This window comes from Salvelinus fontinalis, chromosome 33 (genome assembly GCF_029448725.1).
Source record: "Salvelinus fontinalis isolate EN_2023a chromosome 33, ASM2944872v1, whole genome shotgun sequence".
NCBI classification, from domain to species: domain Eukaryota; kingdom Metazoa; phylum Chordata; class Actinopteri; order Salmoniformes; family Salmonidae; genus Salvelinus; species Salvelinus fontinalis.
In genome coordinates this window covers 46,639,790-46,661,048 of record NC_074697.1, presented here as the reverse complement: position 1 = coordinate 46,661,048, position 21,259 = coordinate 46,639,790, and the positions used below count along the sequence as shown (strand labels likewise).

At 44.6% G+C, this 21,259-nt stretch overlaps 1 protein-coding gene across 4 annotated transcripts in view; it reads left to right on the top strand.

Annotated features, from left to right (window-relative positions):
* LOC129832401 (signal-induced proliferation-associated 1-like protein 3) overlaps nucleotides 1-21,259 on the top strand; it is a 95,515-nt gene that overhangs the window by 37,215 nt on the left and 37,041 nt on the right. For 3 of the 4 annotated variants that reach the window (XM_055896430.1, XM_055896429.1, XM_055896427.1), the window contains exon 2: nucleotides 8,165-8,273. The gene's annotated coding sequence lies outside the window, so the exon portion shown is untranslated. Of the gene's footprint in view, nucleotides 1-8,164; nucleotides 8,274-8,420; nucleotides 8,542-21,259 lie in introns of all 4 variants that reach the window. The other variant, XM_055896428.1, reaches the window with a different exon arrangement.

The following is a 21,259-nucleotide window of genomic DNA, read 5'->3' as shown; positions in this document are numbered from 1 at the left end:
ATTGTTAAAGTATTCTATCGTGTATGGACATTTGTTTTGCGAACAGTCATGAACAGTTTCAACATTTCTTAATTCCGTTATTCAAGTGTGTTAACTTCTGCGCAGCATGAGTGGGGAGCTAACGAGGCAGCTCGAATAAGTAGAGCAGGCAATTGCTCTTTGCACTATAAAGGGACTGCACTGATTAGACGTAATCCTCTGAATCACGTGAGACACATTTGACAGTACCGAATGTAACAACAATTATAGTATCGAACAGGTTTTTGTTTTGAAAAAGTACAGAAGTTTTGGTATACCTTGCAACACTAATGTAGGGGCGGCAGGTAGCCTGGTGGGTAGGAGTGTTGGGCCTGTGTCCCAAAGGTTGCTGGATCGAATCCTCGAGCCGACAAGGTTGAAATCTGTCATTCTGCCCCTGAGCAAAGCAGTTAACCCACTGTTCCCCGTGCGCCGATGACGTCGATTATGACCTCTCTGATTCAGATGGGTTGGGTTAAATGCGGAAGACACATTTCAGTTGAATGCATTCAGTTGTACAATTGACTAGGTATCCCCCTTTCCCTAATGTGTAGGCTACCGGAGCATCTTTTTTTAATGGGGTGCACTCACACAAACTGTTTTATTAAAATGTTGAATGTGGTGGTCTATCCTTTTAGACTTATGTAGCAAAGCCTTTATTCATTGTTGAATTAGGTCTGTTTTTTTTCTCTGAAAATGAATCCTCTCCCAAGAAATCGAACTCTAATGTACGTTCGGATTTTCAAATAACCGTTCCCATCCCTAGCAGAAATGAATTCATATAATACAATGGCAGTGACATAACACAGCTGAAAAAGTCTCAACATTCTAACAGGGTAAAGAACAGCGTACATTGTACAGGCCACGTCAGCCAGGGTGTGATTACACCAACACTTTGATGCATCTTACAGGGCTTTCACACTAAATTGGTTTGGCACGTTTCCCCCCCCTTAGTTCGGTTCGTTTGGACTGGTGTGAACACTATCCTCACTCGAGAGCGCACTAAACAACGCACCATGGTTCGTTCAGAAGGGTGGTCTCAGCCCGATTCCATTCGTACCATGGTTAGGTTCACTGCTGGTGAGAACACAGTCCAGGCCAAACACGGGGAGAAAACATTTTATGAAATGCATGCAGAACTGTAATTTGATATTTTCATGCAGAATCTCAAATTATTATTATTATTGATTAGGGAAGATGGGGGCTATACCGGGTTATAAGCTACTGAATATAGCTACTATTGCGCCATTTTTAGCGAAAGGAATATGACGTTTGGGATACACGTGCTATGCTTCTTGATAATCAGAGGGATTTAATGTGAGCATTTTCCTCCGATAAACGAATGAGTTGCATGAACATGTGGTTTTGTTTTAGGCATTTTAGTTTGTTGGACATTTGGCAATGTGATACCAACCGGACCGAATGTGGGGGAGAGGGGATACAATAACAATGGAACTCCGATTCGAACTATAGCTCAGAACTGTGTGTAAACGCCCTTACAGTTGCGTTGACAAACCCATTAGATGACTGGGACGGCTCCTCTTCAAACTGGTTGGAATATGGAACGACTTAAGTAGCACTTTAGTAGCGCTCGCACACACGGCAAACCTTCTAAAATATTAATGCAGTCGGAGTTTGGAGTAATCCATTTCAATCGCAGCACAAGGTGTATGGCAGGCGGGCGGAAGGAAGGCCGCTCATTCCTTCTCTCCTCTGCGGCTCACCACGGAGCAGAGCAGCGCTGGATCAACCACTAATGACATGCAAAGTACGATTTGCATGTCCTCTTTGAAACGCGCCTGGTCTCTAATTCAGGCCGGGCCCAGTCGCACTGTGTTCAGCGTGCTGAGAGAGATGTTTAATTACCCTGCTCTGCTGTAGGAGGTGATGGTTACTGAGCTGCTCTAAGATGCAGGGACATAACTGACCATGTTCACTGAGCCTCCTGTACAGCCGTATACAGCACACACGTTCATATTACACAGTGCACACACAGGCAGGCGCAAACGCGCTCATTCACACTCCTACGTACACACTCTTGGAAGCATAGCTACTTCACAGATCACAGGTACCAAGAAGCCCAGTCATCATACTCATAAGTCAAGAACATGCACTCGATTTCCTGATAGATCCATCTCTCCACACACACACACACACACACACTCTCTCTCCCTCTCCCTCTCCCTCTGCCTCTGCCTCTCTGCCTCTGCACTGGGCTTGACTTTCTTTTCTCTTTTGTTTGATGGTCATTCTGTCTGGCAGGCACTGCAACCACAGAGAAGGACTCCAGTACTACATATACAGCTGCTGTCCTATTTTAGAAAGATGCACACACAGGAGGCTATATGGAGTGTGTTCATTTCTTTGTGTTTGTTATAATGGAATGTATGCTAGGCTATTAGCCTACATTCCTTTAAGCCCCATGGTCTAGGTGTTGCATTTATACATTTCAACCCTGATAGGCTTCCCAGTGACCCTACTCCATGGGCTCAAATGTTCGCCATGGCTGGAAAGTTTTCACTTTTCATTAGATTTTTTTCCCGGAAGTTGGGGAGGTCTAAACTGTAAATCCATGCTGACTCTGCAGGCTATATTCAGGACTGGCTCTTGGCGCTGGATACTATACTCTCCTGTAGTTTTTAGTCGATACACGCACACACACACTCATGGCACGCGCGCACACACACACAATGTCTCTCCCCACCCCCACACACACATTTACTAAGAGATTGTTATGCTGTGCGTCGCGGAGTAAGTGGACCGGAATTGATCAGTATTGATTGGTACTGTATTGTCCGACGGTAATGGGCCTCCCCCTCAGGACATTTTAGCAGTGTCTGACTCCCCCTCCCCCATCTCAGCGCAATCAACCTCACTAGGGTTGGGCGATATTACAATAGTATCGTATAGCCATCGTGGATGGCGACGACATCGTGATGTGACAGACGATGGTTTAGACTATTTGAACTTGACTGGAGCCGCGCAGCAATGAACGGAGTGGTACAGCACACAAGCGACATTCCGAGTAATTTGCCAATTCCAATTTGCTATATAGCCTATTTGTTTCATTAAATATGTTAAAGAAAGCAAGGGAGGAATGTAGGCTAGAGAGTAAAGCCGGGACTATACCAGTATCGCGATACACGTAAGTATGGTGGCAAGGAAACAAAACACAACGCGGATTTAACTTCTTTAGGAAAACGGCCCTAAATGTTGGAAACATTCATTATGTTGTCATCCAGAGTAACATTTATGTATTTCCTAAGCCATAGCACACAATATATTACATACAGCGGGTTTATAAGGGTTTTTAACGAGTTACGTCTGCTTTGTGTTCATTTTTTTAAAAAATATCGCAGTAATGGTATCGTCCCGGCCCTACTAGACCGAGCGGAGAATTCCAACAAAGCCGTGCAAAATGTCCATTCTCTTTCGGGAAGACCTGTAGCCTTCACATAAAGCTTGTTGTTTTTGTCAGCCAATCAGAGCGACGCTACAGTCGAAGAAGCTACATGTGTAGCTAGTGAAGTGAGATCTCACTAATAAACTGCAAGAGTAACGAAAAATTACAGAATTAAACGTTGGCAAAGTGAGAGATGAGCTACCAACAGGTTGGCAATCGTTTGGAGTTGGGGGAATGCACAGCATGTAGACTCAATTGGTTACCTAGCTGGCTACGTTAGCTTAGATAAGTCCTAGTAGCCTAGAGAGGCTAACGGACGGTGAATTCATTTGAAGTAAATCACTTTTTGACAGCATCCCTTTTGATTTGAACAAAACTTTCCATACATACCCATGGAAGAAGTGGCCAGAAAGGGATTTTTTGGACCTGAATGCCAAAACATAAGAGATAAAGGTGCTCAAAGTTGACCCGTTTTGCATACTCCACCATACCATGAGACATCCATGCCTTCATCACTGGGGGCATATGTTTTGTTAATATTTGTTTTCAACCTTTTTTTTATGTCAATTATCAAGATTCAGACCCCTTGACTTTCTCCACATTTTGTTATGTTACATTCTTATTCTAAAATGGATTAAAAAAAAAAAAAAAAAATGTAATGACAAAAGCGAAAACAGGTGTTTAGAAATGTTTGCAAATGTATTAAAAATAAAAACAGATACCTTACCCTTTGCTCTGAGACTCGAAATTGAGCTAAGGTGCATCCTGTTTCCATTGATCATCCTTGATGTTTCTACAACTTGATTGGCGTACACCTGTGGTAAATTCAATTGATTGGACATGATTTGGAAAGGCACACACCTGTCTATATAAGGTCCCACAGTTGACAGGGCATGTCAGAGCAAAAACTAAGCCATGAGGTCGAAGGAATTGTCTATAGAGCTCCGAGACAGAATTGTGTCGAGGTACAGATCTGGGGAAGGGTACAAAAAATGTCTGCAGGATTGAAGGTCCCCAAGAACACAGTGGCCTCCATCATTCTTAAATGGAAGAAGTTTGGAACCACCAAGACTCTTCCTAGAGCTGGTCGCCCGGGTAAACTGAGCAATCGGGGGAGAAGGGCCTTCGTCAGGGAGGTGACCAAGAACCCGATGGCCACTCTGACAGAGCTCCAGAGTTCCTCTGTGGAGATGGGAGAACCTTCCAGAAAGACAACCATCTCTGCAGCACTCCAACAATCAGGCCTTTATGGTAGAGTGGCCAGACGGAGCCACTCCTCAGTAAAAGTCAGATGACAGCTCGCTTGGAGTTTTCCAACAGGCACCTAAAGGATTCTGACCATGAGAAACAAGATGCTCTGGTCTGATGAAACCAAGATTGAACTATTTGGCCTGAATGCCAAGCGTCACGTCTGGAGGAAACCTGGCACCATCCCTACGGTAAAGCATGGTGGTGGCAGCATCATGTTGTGGGATGTTTTTCAGTGGCAGGGACTGGGATATACGTCAGGATCGAGGGAAAGATGAGCGAAGCAAGTAGAGATCCTTCACGAAAACCTGCTCTGACTGGGGCTCATCTTCCATCAGGTTCATCTTCCATCAGGACAACGACCCTAAGCACACAGGCAAGACAATGCAGTAGTGGCTTCGGGACAGGTGTGCCAAGCTTGTAGCGTCATACCCAAACAGAATCCATGCTGTAATCGCTGACAAAGTTGCTTCAACAAAATACTGAGTAAATGCTCTGAATACTTATGTAAATGTGATATTTCTGTTTGTTTTTTTATACATTTGCAAAATGTTCTATAAACCTGTTTGCTTTGTCATTATGGGGTATTGTGTATATATTGAGGGGGGGGGGGATTATTTAATCAATTTTAGAATAAGGCTGTAACGTAACAAAATGTGGAAAAAGTCAAGGGGTCTGAATTCTTTCCGAATGCACTGTATGTTGTCGTTTACGCTTCGAACACACCGACAGGGTCTTGGCGCAAAATAGTATGCAGCATCATCTGGATATGTATGCAACAAAGTTCAACATTCACCTTCTGCTACCATTTCTGTCAAGCCATCTACGCATACAGTTTGACGCATAAATCCAACGTATGCACCACACCGAACGCACTGCAACTGCCTCTGCAACGCAATGCTGCAAGGCAAACACAGCGTTTAATTGCAAATTAATGTAATTCTGGTGTACCAAAATGCAATGACTCTGTCGGTGGGTTCGAAGCGTTAGACCCTACTTTATATCCTCTGAGGTTTTTGTGTTGTGCCTGCCATCGGTGGAGACACAACATGCTCTTGAATACAGGGTGGGTGTCATTTCAATCATAGAATGGACCTATCACTTCAGACCACTGCAATTCATCTCGTACACCTTGACTTTTTATTTTATTGTGTAAATATTTTTGTAAATAAATAAATACAAATATTTGTTTTTACAAATTACTATCACAAAGATGGCCGCTGGTCCAACCACCATAACGTAAATGGTCATTTCTATTATCTATATTTCTATGATTTCAATAGGTTTCCTAATGAAGGATTAACAGTGCAATTTAAAACAACAGATATTCCCATTCTCTGGGTGGACCTCCAACCATCTTTGTGGTACCATTTGAAAGTTATTGAAATTTGATTACAAAATGGGTTTGACAACCCTGTTTGTAAGCTTTTCAATTATATCATTCTCAAGCGTTTATCTTTTCCATTGATGAAGACATGTCTCATGGTATGGTGGGAGCTCTTATCTCAATGTGTTTCGTCCAAAAAGTCGCTTTCGGCACACTTCTACAATGGGCAAATATGTATGGACGGTTTTGTTCAAATCGAAAGGGGTGTTGTCAAAAAGTGATTGAATTCACATGGATTTAGGCTACCCTGTAGTCAAGACAGGCCCTGTCACATGGGATGATCATTTCTTCTTCTCTCTGTCTCCCATCTGCTCCTATCTCGCACACCCCGCCCATCCATCTTTGCTCCATGTGCGCGCTACACAGCCACAGACACACACCCACCTGTCACATCCTGAAGCTGCCTCCGCCAGTAAGGATATTAGAAAATATTTGCCTCCCACGTAGGCTCTGCCCATTTAAACAACATATTTTGTCATAATTTGTCCTGTTGTGAATGTGATTTCACTATAGCCTAATTGTGGTTATAGCAGGTTTTTGTTTTCCCGCCCAATTGTATTTTTTTGAGGGGTTGGCCATTTGTATATCACAGTGTTTTATGAGTACATAATCACGATCGGACAAAAGTTGACATCGCCCAACCATAAACCTCACCCCTGCCCTCCCCCATATTTGATCACCCCACCCTCTTGCATACCCTTTCACATCATTCACTCCGGTTCCGAGCAACCCAACACCATTTTTTTTACCGAGCCTACATCAACCCTGTTCCTCATCCCACTACTTTGTAGCCTACCCTCGGCTTGCCCCCAGTCCTACAACCTCCACCGACACACACCGACCTCCCCATGCACTGGCACTAGCACTCTGAGTGCAGGAGTCCCCTGGCTCACCCTGCTGCTGTCGTTTTGTTCAGGAGAGCATTCCGGTGCACAGGAAGAGGAAATCAGGAAGTACGGAGGGGCAGGGCATTGGCACGGTGGGGGAGGTCAAGGATACAGAGGGATAGTCATCAAGGACGAGGTTGAGGGTGAGTGAGAGAAATACAGAGAGACATGGGAAGAAAAGGGGGAAAGATCGAGAAAAACAGAGAGCGAGAGAGAGGAATGAAGGTGTCCGCATGCTTCCCAGCCAAAACAGTTCGGAAGAGTTTGCATATATTATAGGGACATTTTGTGACAGTTAATTTTCGACTTTAGTCGTTTTTTCCCTACTGTTCGGGCACACAATTTCTTTTCTCTCTCGACAAGTCAAAGTCGGTAGTCGGAGTCTACACGTAGGGATTCTTCAATGAAGTCTTTGTCATTCAACGAAAGGGACGACTTGTTTTCATGCCCATTTCTTGAATCGAGAAATACTGCACCAGACAGCTTAGTTAGATGTAAAATTGCGTGAATAAATGGACACAGTAGTATTGCTTTTTTTTCTCGTTTTCCAAGCGAAGGTCTTTAAGGGACTATGCAAACACACTTGTTCGGTGCCAGCGGCTAGGTGCCAGCCGAACTGAAGCATGGTGGTGCCTTAAGAGGAAGAGAAGGGGAGAAGGAAACATATGAGTGTTGTAGAGAGAACTGGTGAGTTTGTGTATTTAGGAGACTATGGTGTGTGCCGCTGAGTGGTTGGATGTAGGCCTCGTGTGTGTTTAAGACACAGACAGAGCCCCTGGCATCCACGTCTCATCACACAATAGACTCACTGCTGGACTGATGAGCCTGGAACTGACAACAGACACACACACACACACACACACACACACACCCCTCTGCCGGACTGTACCCACTCAACTCCTCACACATCTTCCATCCATATCAGAGCTCAGTCAGCCTACTTGGAATGTTATTACCGGTTAACAAATAAACCTTATGAATCTACTAAAGTAAAGTAGCAAAATGTAATGTTTTGCGGTGTGTTTCTCTTTGGAAAGATCTTCCCAATTGTGGCAGTGTAGCTTTCCTCTGGCTACCTGGAGGCTTTGTCAGGGCTCTCTGATGTTTCACTCAAAATGTCCCCCGTTAAACTTTTAAACAACCGGTAGTTGTCTCTTCGGTTCCCTAATAACAGAGAGCAGTAGTTCTAACTTCTTACCATTTGTTCCTCTTGTGTTCCAGGCAGCAGAGCGGTGCTAAACTTCCCCTGTCCCCGCCTCACTGATCCCCTGTGAGTCAACACACACACGGACCACGCCCGATTCAGCCGCACAGCTGACGCCTGGAGGAGGTAGGCTAAATGAGGAACAACAATGTGTGTGCGCACGTATGTGTTCGTAACACTGTTATTTTACAGCAGCAGGGCAATACGTGGTCGGCTGTATAAGTGAAGGAAGTCACGGAAAGTGTGTTGCATGATTTGTGTCCCTATCTGCAGATTTTTATTGCCTTCAGATGACAGCTTGAAAGACTGGTTCAATACTCAGCGAAACTCCCCACCTCCCACCAGTAGAGTTTGGGGGTTCATTTGCATAGTCGGCACGGGACTGTTTTGATTGGTTAGTGCCTGCTTCTGTCTATGCGTCCGTTTGTTGTAGCCTGAATGTTGACAACATTTTTATGTGGTTCTACTCTTATTGAGAGATTGAATGTGGTCGTAAGTGTGTATGTTCGCACACGAACCCATTAGGGACACTGGAAGTCTTCTGTGCGACCAGCCTTAACCTTGGGGCATCACCTGATCCTCTGTTATGTAACAGCCGTCCTGCGTGTTGTCAATGTTAACAGCCAGGGGGAGGTTAAGGGGTGTGTTTGACGTCTGTGGCTGAGTCTGAGTCTTAGGCCCTATTCCCACTACGAGAGATGCGGCGTGGCTAAAGAGATTTCTACTTTTCAGTTCACATTTACATCCTTGCTTTGCCTTTCGTTGTGGCTGGCAAAGCGTCATTCTTGGGTCGCAGTTCAAATTGACCCTAAATATCACAGTAGCCACTAGCCAGTAAGCACAATTTATTTAACAATCTGAGAAACTTTTCTTCTGAAATATAATACACTATTGAATAATACAACCAAACCAGATTACACTCTTGAATAATGCAACAATTGACAAGCGCGGTTTATTTTCTCATCCGTCCGTATTCAATTAGTTGAAAATACACAACTAGGCCTCCCGGGTGGCGCAGTGGTCTAGAGCACTGCATCGCAGTGCTAACTGCGCCACCAGAGTCTCTGGGTTCGCCCCCAGGCTCTGTCGCAGCCGGCCGCGACCGGGAGGTCCATGGGGCGACGCACAATTGGGCTAGCGTCGTCCGGGTTAGGGAGGTAGAGATTTCCTTGTCTCATCGCGCTCCAGCGACTCCTGTGGCGGGCTGGGCGCAGTGCGCGCTAACCAAGGGGGCCAGGTGCACGGTGTTTCCTCCGACACATTGGTGCGGCTGGCTTCCGGGTTGGAGGCGCGCTGTGTTAAGAAGCAGTGCGGCTTGGTTGGGTTGTGCCTCGGAGGACACATGGCTTTCGACCTTCGTCTCTCCCGAGCCCGTACGGGAGTTGTAGCGATGAGACAAGATAGTAATTACTAGCGATTGGATACCACGAAAATTGGGGAGAAAAGGGGATAACATTTAAAAAAAAAAAAAAAAAAAATACACAACTAACTCCTGTTGGCTAGCTATCTAACAAACAACATTCTTCATGATCAAGTAACGTCAGCATATCAATAATGAACGTTTACCCCTCCCGTACTAACAAAAGTACATTCACGTTATCATACAGCGTCATTCATATTATAATATAGGCTACACAGCTAGGCAACGTCATCTAGCAAACTAGTTAGCTAGCTTGACAAGATCATTTCTGCATCCTCCTCACATCAACGTGCTGTCTGTTAGCCGAATGCTGACGTTTAGCTGAACCATAGCTAGACGGGAGCTCTTAGGCTTACACTAGCGTATTAGCGCTACTTAGAACAAACCAGATAAAAGCCAATTGCGTCTGACAACGTTGAACATTTCATAATGTAACCGGCTGTTTCTACAATTTCAGGTAAAAAAATAGAGGGTATTTTTGCAAAAAGTCTTAAGCAGGAAATCTTTTTTTTTCTCTCCTGATTTTTTGTGCTGCCTCTACCTCTTACTCATATGAAATAGATCTACACTTAACCATATAGTCCTGGTTTTACTGTACTGGTAATAGTCACTTAAATGCACTACGTCCGATAGGCCTGTGAGTTGCCTGGGACCTCACGGTATGATATCACGTTACTTAGGTGTCGATACGATATGTATTGCGATTCTATATGTATTGTAATTCAATACTGGGATTTTTGAGATTCCACGGTCCAAACATATTGCTCACCATATGTGTGCTGCAGAGGGACAAGAGAGAGCCATGAGAAAACAAGTTTTGAGAAGTCATGGAAATAAGTGCTTTAAAAAAAAAACTGCCTCCCTATTTATAAAGATGGAGAACGAGCTATGAAGCCAACCAGCGCAAAAATAATAATAAGATATTGTAAAAACGATATGTTGTATATTCAAAAATAATATCATGATATGTAGCTATCGATTCCCCCCTCCCCCCCATCACTAACGACCGAGGCGAGTCATGTTCCTATTCAGTCCGAAAGTCGAGTACTGCGTCTGAATCCACTGTAGCCCTACTAAGCTACACCACAGACTTCTAGAGGTAGCGATGCAGTTGGCTGCTGTTAGCGTTCCCTCTTTCTGAGTCTGAGAATTCCCCCTGTTCTCTAAAGTGGCTGTCTACCCCAGGGGAAAGGCCCAGCACTAGGTTGCACCACAGCTGTAGATTAAAGTGGTAGTAAATTGAAGTCGATGCAAAGGTCTCAGTGAAATGATGATGAATGCTTTATTTGCATAGCTGATTGGGGTTAAAAGTACCACTGGCTCTGCATGACGGCCTCGGGTCACGCTTTAGAAATGAGCTGTAACAGTAAGTCTGTTTTTAAACCTGAACCAATGGTGTGTAGATGAGGGCTCAACTCTCTCAGACAGGGGGTTCAGATGTTGCATGGCCTTGTGCTGATGTGTAAATCTTACTACCTCCTAATGTTATCTATGTAAAGATTTGTGTAAGCCAATGTCATGGCAGAGACAACAAGGCGTCTAATATAGCGACCTTCAACGTATCTCCCTCAACTCCTCAAACTTCCACTGCCCTTCACCCTACTTCAGATCACAGGGAACCAAGTGGAGGAGGGGAAGATTGTAGGTCGCCCCTCATTCCCCGCCCATGCACCCTTCTCCTGTGTGTGTGTGTGTGTGTGTGTGTGTGTGTGTGTGTGTGTGCGTGTGTGTGTGTGTGTGTGCGTGCGTGCGTGCGCACAATACAAATGCGCACGTGTCTCTGTGTGTGTATCACTCCCTGCCAATGCTTCTCCTCCAGGCTAGCGTTCTGTCTGTATGACGGAGTAGACCACAGCAGTGACAGTAGAGGTTATCAGGGATAGAGTGCAAACCAACGTCACAGGAAATCAATGGAGACCATCACAGGAGAGGCAGCACAGAGACCCTGATCCTGACGAGACCCGTCACTGCCAGGTTCAGTAGGGAAGCGCATCAGACCTGGAGGACACACTAAGACAGGGTTGATAAACGAGGGCTGCAGTGTGTGTGCAAGCTTTTCCAAGCCGTCACTTTATCTCAAACACTGCAGCCCTCCAGGACCAGAGTCAGGCTAAGTTGGCCAAGTATCACACAACAGTCCTGGGGAAAAGCATAGATAGGCCTTTTATCATGTTCATGTGGCACAGGGGTTTGGTTAGGGTCAGAGCTGTGGTCAGGTTGCAGGGGAAGCCAGTGGGGTGAGATCAGGTAGACGGAGAGGCGGTTCATCCTGGAAGAGCTTGAGACCGACTCACCACGGGAACCCTTCAACGTCCAGAGTGTAATCGAGCTGAACTTTCTGCATCGTTACACATTCACAACCCACTGAAGCGACAGTAAGGTCCTAGTCATCTCCACCACTCACTAATCATCTATTCATTCATTATCAGGTCAAAGTTTTCACTCATTACAACAATTTTGTCTCCTAATAAGGATTAAGGACGCTAACATTTTGGCAAACTGAACAGACATTAAGGGTCTCGTTTCATTTCCTCCCGTCACTCTCGATCAGTTTGCAAAGTACTGTTTGGCTACATATATTTCCGCACTTTATTATCGTCTTCATGTATATTTTACCCCGGCCCTGGAGGTTGTGTATGAAGACCACACAGCCCAGTCTCTGTTGTAGTCTATCTATAACAGGGCTGGTATTAGTAAATCATCTCAGAGTAGGAATATTGATCTCGGATCAGGTCCCCCTGTCTACATAATCTGAATGCTGATTGGCTGACAGCCGTAATTACGTTGGTAACCAGTTTATAATAGCAGTAAGGCACATCGGGGGTTTGTGGAATATGGCCAATATACCACGGCTAAGCTCTGTATCCAGGCACTCCGTGTTGTGCGTAAGAACAACCCTTAGCCGCGGTATATTGGCCATACACCACACCCTCCCGGGCCTTATTGCTTAATTATTTCGCCATTCTATGCGTAGGCTACCTCTATCTCAAATGCATTATTATCCTGCGTGGCAGTCTGTTCCACAAGTGACTTTTTCCTTGACCTCGGTCACTTGGCTCTGTCACGATACGTAACCGCTCTCTCCGTCTGGAGCATGTGCACAATAATTCCGCTGGAGGCTGTAGTTCTCTCGTTGCTCTCTCTGTGATTATGGCGAGCGACTAGTGTGATTACCAGCTCCAGTGTGTGTTTTGCGTTGTGTGGGCCAGGGGTACACAGGCACTCCGAGCGGGAGGCGGTGGGGGTATCTTCAGAGGCCTCACTAATTGCTATGGGAGTAATTAAAAGGCATTACATTCCTGCTTTACGTCTTCTGTAGTTTGGGCCAGAGCTGTGTCTGCCTACGGGTGGCTCAAAGCCCTTCATGTTCCTGTGGCTCCTGTTTCCTATGGCACTTGCCATTTTCTGCCTACCCCTACTTAACTCTGTTTAGTTCTTTTCATTGTTTGGGGATAAAACTCATCCCTTTCACCTATGTGGGCCATCCTCTGTGCCTTGGGTTGCGATGGGTCTGTCTGGAGGAGTTTCCTTGCAAGCTCTTATTTTGGGCCGTGGCGAGCCCATCTCTTTCAGTTTGGCAAAGGTTCCGTGAACTGTGAAGGCTAGCGTTTTAGTTGAATTAGAAACGTATCAGTGCACCGCATAACAAGATGTGTTTGCCAAACACGTCCTGTTTCGTTGCGTGGCTGCGGTAGTCTGTGTCTGTCCGCCCTCCCAAAAGTAGTTGTGGCCCAGTTCTGCTCTCTGTCGGCCTTGGCACAGTGTTGTGGAAACCCAGAGACATGACAGAACTTCCACTCTCTCCTGACCTGCGTTCAACTAAATAAAGGGCCCTTTCTCCGGCTGTTGCAGCCGGGACCTAACTGGGATTGGGACTGATAGCGTATCAAAGCCAACGCACCTTGATGAGGGAAGATTTTGTGCCGGAGCAGCAGGATCAGAGCAGGACCCTTCGGAAGGGGCCTTTTTGAATCGTCTGTCTTTCTCCAAAACAAAGACATGATGCATTTGTGTGGTGAACTGGTGCTCAACTGACTGGGGGGGTTTTGTTCACTGCAAATGAGTTTTGTACATGGTATGTGTGCATGTGTGTAATGCTGTCACATGCCAAAAGTGAATCACAGAGGATTGTGCAGAACGTACACACGATTCATTCACTCTCTGCCTTGTGAGATGTGACACTCAATATTATTCAAATTCGGCCGAGTAGAATGATGAATAGAAGCTTGTGTGGGAAATGATTACGATCCTCACAAAACATATTTTCCCCTTGGTACCAGTAGCTAACATCCGTTAAACAATGTCAGACTGAGAAATTGCCTGGATCATGAGCTTACTGGAGACAGATGTTGGGATGGAATGAGAACGAGGATTGGCGGATCATGAGCCTGAATGGAGAGAGGCAGAAACACGGGGATGAAGCCAAAGAAACCGATAGGGATGGAGCGACGAAGGAGAGGAGGGAGTGTGAGCGGAGAAGAGACTGAATAAAATGGCGATAGATGAGCCTAGGTATAAGGGACACAGAAAGAGAGAGAGTATAACATCAGAGGGTTTTGAGCAGAGAAGACCCTGAATAAAGCAGAGGTGGATTAGGAGTCTAGGGAGGCTTTTTATAGCGACGGGGCGGTGGTGAAGCCTGATTCTTTGTGACTGCCATATTAAGGCGAGTCATTTTGGTTCAGTGAACACGTTCCTGCTCTCTTGCTCCTCGCGGTCTCTCGACTCCGTCACTTTCTCCCCCTTTCGGTTTCCCTCCCCCCCTAGCGTTCTACTGTTCTGTCGCTTTACATTCTCTCCCCCCCATTCTCGGTATTCTATTCACCCTTCCCCTCCTTAGCTGAGTATGAAGTAGCTTAGTTGTGTGCATCCTCCTTTGTTTCTTTCTGAAAACGCCATGGCAAGGGAGGTTGAGAATGGACTGAAGGATGGGTGGAGTAGGGTCGGGCGATATTACGATAGTATCTGATATCGAAGATGATCGGCAGCCATCGTCGATGGGGGCGACATTGTGATGTGACAGGCTATGTATAGCCCATTTCAACTTGACTGGCACCACGCAGTAAGGGGCTGACTGGGTAGCCCACAGCAAGGCCGTGCCATGTGGCCCATTCCTTTGTCATAGCCTGCACAACCTATTTCAATAAATATGCTATAAACAATTTATAGAATGCAAGAGAATAATGTAGACAGAGATTTTCATCAAAGCAGCGCAAAATGTCCAGTCAGAAAATGTTTGTTTTTTTCAAAAAATTCCGGCTGATCTGGGCAATATAGTTGACGCCCATTTTATTTTTATTTATTTTTTGGACACTACGGTGTCTTAATTATTTTAAAAGCCTATTTTTGTATTTTCTCTCCATTTGATATGAATATGACCATTTTGTTTTACCGGCCACGCTACTTCGTGATCAAACTATGAATTTACCTAATAATCCCCCGTTTACAATTGGCTCATTCATCCCCCTCCTCTCCCCTGTAACTATTCCCCAGGTCGTTGCTGCAAATGAGAACGTGTTCTCAGTCAACTTACCTGGTAAAATAACGGTAAAATAAAAAAATAAAAATCTAACGGAGTTCTCAGAACATTTTAAGTTATTGAATAACCTAACCTAACCACTGCATGGCAACTGCACCATCCTCGATCGCGTGGCGCCACAGGGGATGTTGCGAACAGCCCAGTACATCACTAGGGCCGAGCTCCATGCCATCCAGGCCCTCTATATCAGACGGTGTGAAAGGAAGGCCCGGAAAATTGTTAGACTCCAGCCACCCAAGCCATAGACTGTTCTCTCTGCTTCCGCACAGCAAGCGGTACCGGAGCATCAAGTCTGACAGAAACAGGCTCCTGAACAGCTTCTATCTCTAAGCCATAAGACTGCTAAATAGCTAACAAAATGGCTACAGAGACTATCTGCATTCTTCTATTTTATTATCTCTTCACACACTCACTCTATGCACACTCTATACACACACACACACACACACACACACACACACACACACACACACACACACACACACACACACACACACACACACACACACACACACACACACACACACACACACACACACACACACACACACACACACACACACACACACACACACATGCATTCATACTGACTCTACACACACTATGCTTCTCACGATACCAACAAACGATATGATACCAGGCCAAGTATCACGATGCCAAGTAGTATCGAAATACCACGGTGGGAAAAAATCAGTGGCTTAGCATCCCCGTCCCCCCAACGCTGTTCACGTTTTTTTTTTTTTTTACGTTCTCCAAAAAACTGTCTCTGAAATTCACACTTCTACTCAATACAACCCGTTGAATTTAACGTCACACTGTTCAGTGTACAATAGAATTCTGCATAGAATGGCTGATTTGCTCATATTTGCAAAGGCCTAACTGTGATTTGGCTGGATGAATGGGAGGAAGGAATATACATCAGTGGAGGCTGCTGAAGGGAGGACGGCTCAATAATAATGGCTGGAATGGCATCAAAACACACAGAAACCATGTGTTTGATACCATTCCACTCATCCGCAACAGCCATTATCACGAGCCCATCCTCCCAAATGAAGATGCCACCAACCTCCTGTGATACACATGCATAATGATCTGCATGTCATTGTGTCAGTAAGGGGAAAACACTGCATGAAGCCTTTACTCTTCAGTACACACACATACCACTTTCTCTCTCTCACACGCACATGCACACTGCTCCCAACTTTTAAAACGTTAGGCACCAAACAGAATTTAAGGAGCACCAGAAATAAATAGATTTTTATCTAGTTTAGGCTTAGATTAGGCCTAATATGAATCCTACCTTTTGAAGCACATCTCATGAATAGCAGACCATTTTCCTTTCTTATTGTGCCAATCAAATGTGCCTAAACCTACTGTCAAGTACCAGGTTGAAAGCTAGCTAGGTAGCATAACTGAACGTTTTTTTGTTATCAGGCCAATAATTAGCGACCTGGGATTTTTCTCTTCTTTTTTTTTTAATGGCCCAGAACATGGTTTGTGAAATTATATAAAATGCATGCGAATCTCGATAGGACAAAAAAATGGGATCTCCGGTAATATGGGCCTTCTTTTTTTTTCTTTTTTCGTTTAGGCTAGAGACGAGCCCTTTTCTTTGCTGTAAAGCTGCAAGCATGCCGGTCACGATTCTTCCCATTTTCCCTCTGACACTCAGAGGCTGCATGATAGTGAGCTTGCAAAGTCGACTCAGACGGGTCCGTGCTCTTGGTTATAACAGGTGATGAAATGATACAATGTATCAACATTGCTGGCTTTGCACACTGCTCCAATGAAACAAATGTAGAAATCTAACAACAGAAGACTCATCGGGGTCTGCATCCCCACTCGCCGTCACGGCTGAATTATATATTTTTTAAACTGAAGGTGGAATAGACGAGAAGTGCTGACGGAGAGGAGCAGGTGAGTGAGGGCTTATAAGGGATGTAGCAGGATGATTACAGCTGCCACACGTGATATACACATGAAAGTGAAGTGGATATTATTGGACCTGCCCATACAGTTGCTTCAATTCAACTGAATTTATAAACAAAACTGACTTTTATAAACATTTTATAAAAGGCATGAGCAGGTTCTTAAGATCGGTAGGGCATAAAAAGTCGGTAGTATCATATGAAACGGTACTACGGTATTCTAAAATGTTGGTATCATGACGTTTTGGTACCGTGATATTACCGGAATATCAAGCAACACACACATAATCATCAAACTGAGCAGCAGCATATACTGTATCATCACCTTACCCCTATACATATCTATCCCTACCACTCCAGTATCCCTGCACATTGGAAATATGGTATTGGCACTGACCCTGTATATAGCTTCCTTATTTTCTTGTGTTCTTCTTATTTCTATTTCCTGTGTGTTTTGTTCTATTTTACATTTTTTTATCGTTGTTTTATACACTGCTCCAAAAAATAAAGGGAACATTAAAATAACACATCCTAGATCTGAATGAATGAAATATTCTTATTAAATACTTTTTTCTTTACATAGTTGAATGTGCTGACAACAAAATCACACAACAATTATCAATGGAAATCAAATTTATCAACCTATGGAGGTCTGGATTTGGAGTCACACTCAAAATTAAAGTGGAAAACCACACTACAGGCTGATCCAACTTTGATGTAATGTCCTTAAAACAAGTCAAAATGAGGCTCAGTAGTGTGTGTGGCCTCCACGTGCCTGTATGACCTCCCTACAACGCCTGGGCATGCTCCTGATGAGGTGGCGGATGGTCTCCTGAGGGATCTCCTCCCAAACCTGGACTAAAGCATCCGCCAACTCCTGGACAGTCTGTGGTGCAACGTGGCATTGGTGGATGGAGCGAGACATGATGTCCCAGCTGTGCTCAATTGGATTCAGGTCTGGGGAACAGCATAGCATCAATGCCTTCCTCTTGCAGGAACTGCTGACACACTCCAGCCACATGAGGTCTAGCATGGTCTTGCATTAGGAGGAACCCAGGGCCAACCGCACCAGCATATGGTCTCACAAGGGCTCTGAGGATCTCATCTCGGTACCTAATGGCAGTCAGGCTACCTCTGGCGAGCACATGGAGGGCTGTGCGGCCCCCCAAAGAAATGCCACCCCACACCATGACTGACCCACCGCCAAACCGGTCATGCTGGAGGATGTTGCAGGCAGCAGAACGTTCTCCACGGCGTCTCCAGACTCTGTCACGTCTGTCACATGTGCTCAGTGTGAACCTGCTTTCATCTGTGAAGAGCACAGGGCGCCAGTGGCGAATTTGCCAATCTTGGTGTTCTCTGGCAAATGCCAAACGTCCTGCACGGTGTTGGGCTGTAAGCACAACCCCCACCTGTGGACGTCGGGCCCTCATACCACCCTCATGGAGTCTATTTCTGACCGTTTGAGCAGACACATGCACATTTGTGGCCTGCTGGAGGTCATTTTGCAGGGCTCTGGCAGTGCTCCTCCTGCTCCTCCTTGCACAAAGGCGGAGGTAGCGGTCCTGCTGCTGGGTTGTTGCCCTCCTACGGCCTCCTCCACGTCTACTGATGTACTGGCCTGTCTCCTGGTAGCGCCTCCATGCTCTGGACACTACGCTGACAGACACAGCAAACCTTCTTGCCACAGCTCGCATTGATGTGCCATCCTGGATGAGCTGCACTACCTGAGCCACTTGTGTGGGTTGTAGACTCCGTCTCATGCTACCACTAGAGTGAAAGCACCGCCAGCATTCAAAAGTGACCAAAACATCAGCCAGGAAGCATAGGAACTGAGAAGTGGTCTGTGGTCACCACCTGCAGAACCACTCCTTTATTGGGGGTGTCTTGCTAATTGCCTATAATTTCCACCTGTTGTCTATTCCATTTGCACAACAGCATGTGAAATTTATTGTCAATCAGTGTTGCTTCCTAAGTAGACAGTTTGATTTCACAGAAGTGTGATTGACTTGGAGTTACATTGTGTTGTTTAAGTGTTCCCTTTTATTTTTTTGAGCAGTGTACATTGTTTTATAGTACTACTGATATTGATTACTGCTGGATTATTGATTATTGTTGGAAAAGAGCAACAAAGGCATTTCACTTCACGTGACAGTAACTTAACCCGGAACTAAAAACACGATAGGCCTAAGGTAATAATGAGACGGGTGGAACAAACAATGGCAAGATAGAAAAATCTAATGAGTAGTTCGAACAAACCTTACAGTTGAGCGTCGCTTAATCTAAATGAAGTTATGCATCCCTCCTCCTTGTCGTTGCAAACCAAACGTCCGAAAGAAAAATCCTACTAATTAAAATAGCTTATCAAAAGCATTAAGACGAGTTAAAGTTATGAGGAGTATTACCCAAATAGAGGCCATTCTAATAGTGTTTGTCCTAAAGTTGAATCTTTCAAATGGTAACAATTGTGAAAATCAGATTTTATCACAGATTTTTATTTTGAATGACAAATATTACAGTCAACAAGAAGTGAAATTGAGCGCTCATTTTTTCAACAGTTTGAACGAGAACTCAAAAGAAAACTTACAGCTTATGAAATAAACTGTGTAGAGTAGGCCTATCCTATTTCCATAGTTTATTATTAGCTATGTAAAGTGCATTTGGAAACTATTCAGAGCCCTTCACTTTTTTCATGTTTTGTTACGTTACCGCCTTACAGTTGTATTTTTTTTAATCCATCTACACACAATACTCCATAATGACAAAGCAAAAACAGGTTTAGAAATGTTTGCAAATGTATTACAAATTAAAAAAAACAGATGCCTTATTTACATAAGGGCGGCAGGTAGTGGTTAGAGTGTTGGACTAGTAACCGAAAGGTTGCAAGATCGAATCCCCGAGCTGACAAGGTAAAAATCTGTCGTTCTGCCCCTGAACAAGGCAGTTAACCCACTGTTCCTAGGCCGTCATTGAGAATTTGCTCTTAACTCACTTGCCTAGTTAAATAAAGGTAAAATAAATCAAAAATAAGCATTGAGCTCGGGTGCATCCTGTTTCCATTGATCATCCTTGAGATGTTTCTGCAACTTGATTGGACATGATTTGGAAAGGCACACAGACAGACCAATACTGGTTCATAACATGTGACAGACCAATACCTCACAAGGCTTCTTTCTATGCTGAGACCTTGAAACCAAGATCTTTCCTTCGTTCTCAAAACAATGTCTGGGCGTACTGACAAATTGCAGCTACTGATAGTGAGGATTTGTACAGTCAGCCACTTGCATGAACACAGAAATTGGTTATTAGAACAGCACATGAATAGAAGACAGAAATTAGTTACAAGAAAAGCGCCAACATTAAAATTCCCATTACAAACGAAAAACAATTTAATCCATTTTAGAAGAAGCCTGTAACGTAACAAAATGTGGAAAAAGTCAAGGGGTCTGAATACTTTCCGAAGGCCCTGTATATAGAACCTAGCCTAGGCATAATAATAAAGGAAGATTAGGCAAAGATGCAAATCATTGATTAATTATCCAGTTCTGGGGACAGCACAGTTGCAGGCTCTGAAGCCGTGCCCTTCATGATTTACAACCCATCACACGACGCTCAGCCAGCGAGGCGGTCTTGTGCGTCGGCACACACAGACACTCACCTCTTTCGTGCCACGGCTTCAACAGAGAGAAATAGGCTACTGAAAAAGATTTGTCTCCAAAATATATTTTGTCATGATTCCTCTCGTCCCTCTCGCAGCATGCGGTCTCGTGTTAGCTGTCCTTTTTAGCTTTAAATCTTTTAAATTATTATATATTTTTTTGTCAAAAGTGTTTCCCAATAGGGGGTGATGTTTTATGGGTACTTAATCACGATAGGACAAAGGTTGACTTCACCCAACCTCAAAGTCATGCTCATGTCTGGCCTGGTGCTTACACTTATACCCATTGCACACACATCTCACATACCTACTCTCACACACGAATGCATATGACCTCTCACTGCCTGACACCAGCTGTAATGCACTTGTGTACACACACATACCTCTCACGGGCTGATGCCAGGTACATAGCATAGATGCTCTCATATTTATCATCGCCCTGAGCAGATAGGAAAAAAATGAGGAACCATACATACTGCTGTAAGTTAAATTAGCTGAAAGATGACACTGCAGCAGTAACCCAAAGTGTGTGTGTGTGTGTGTGTGTGTGTGTGTGTGTGTGTGTGT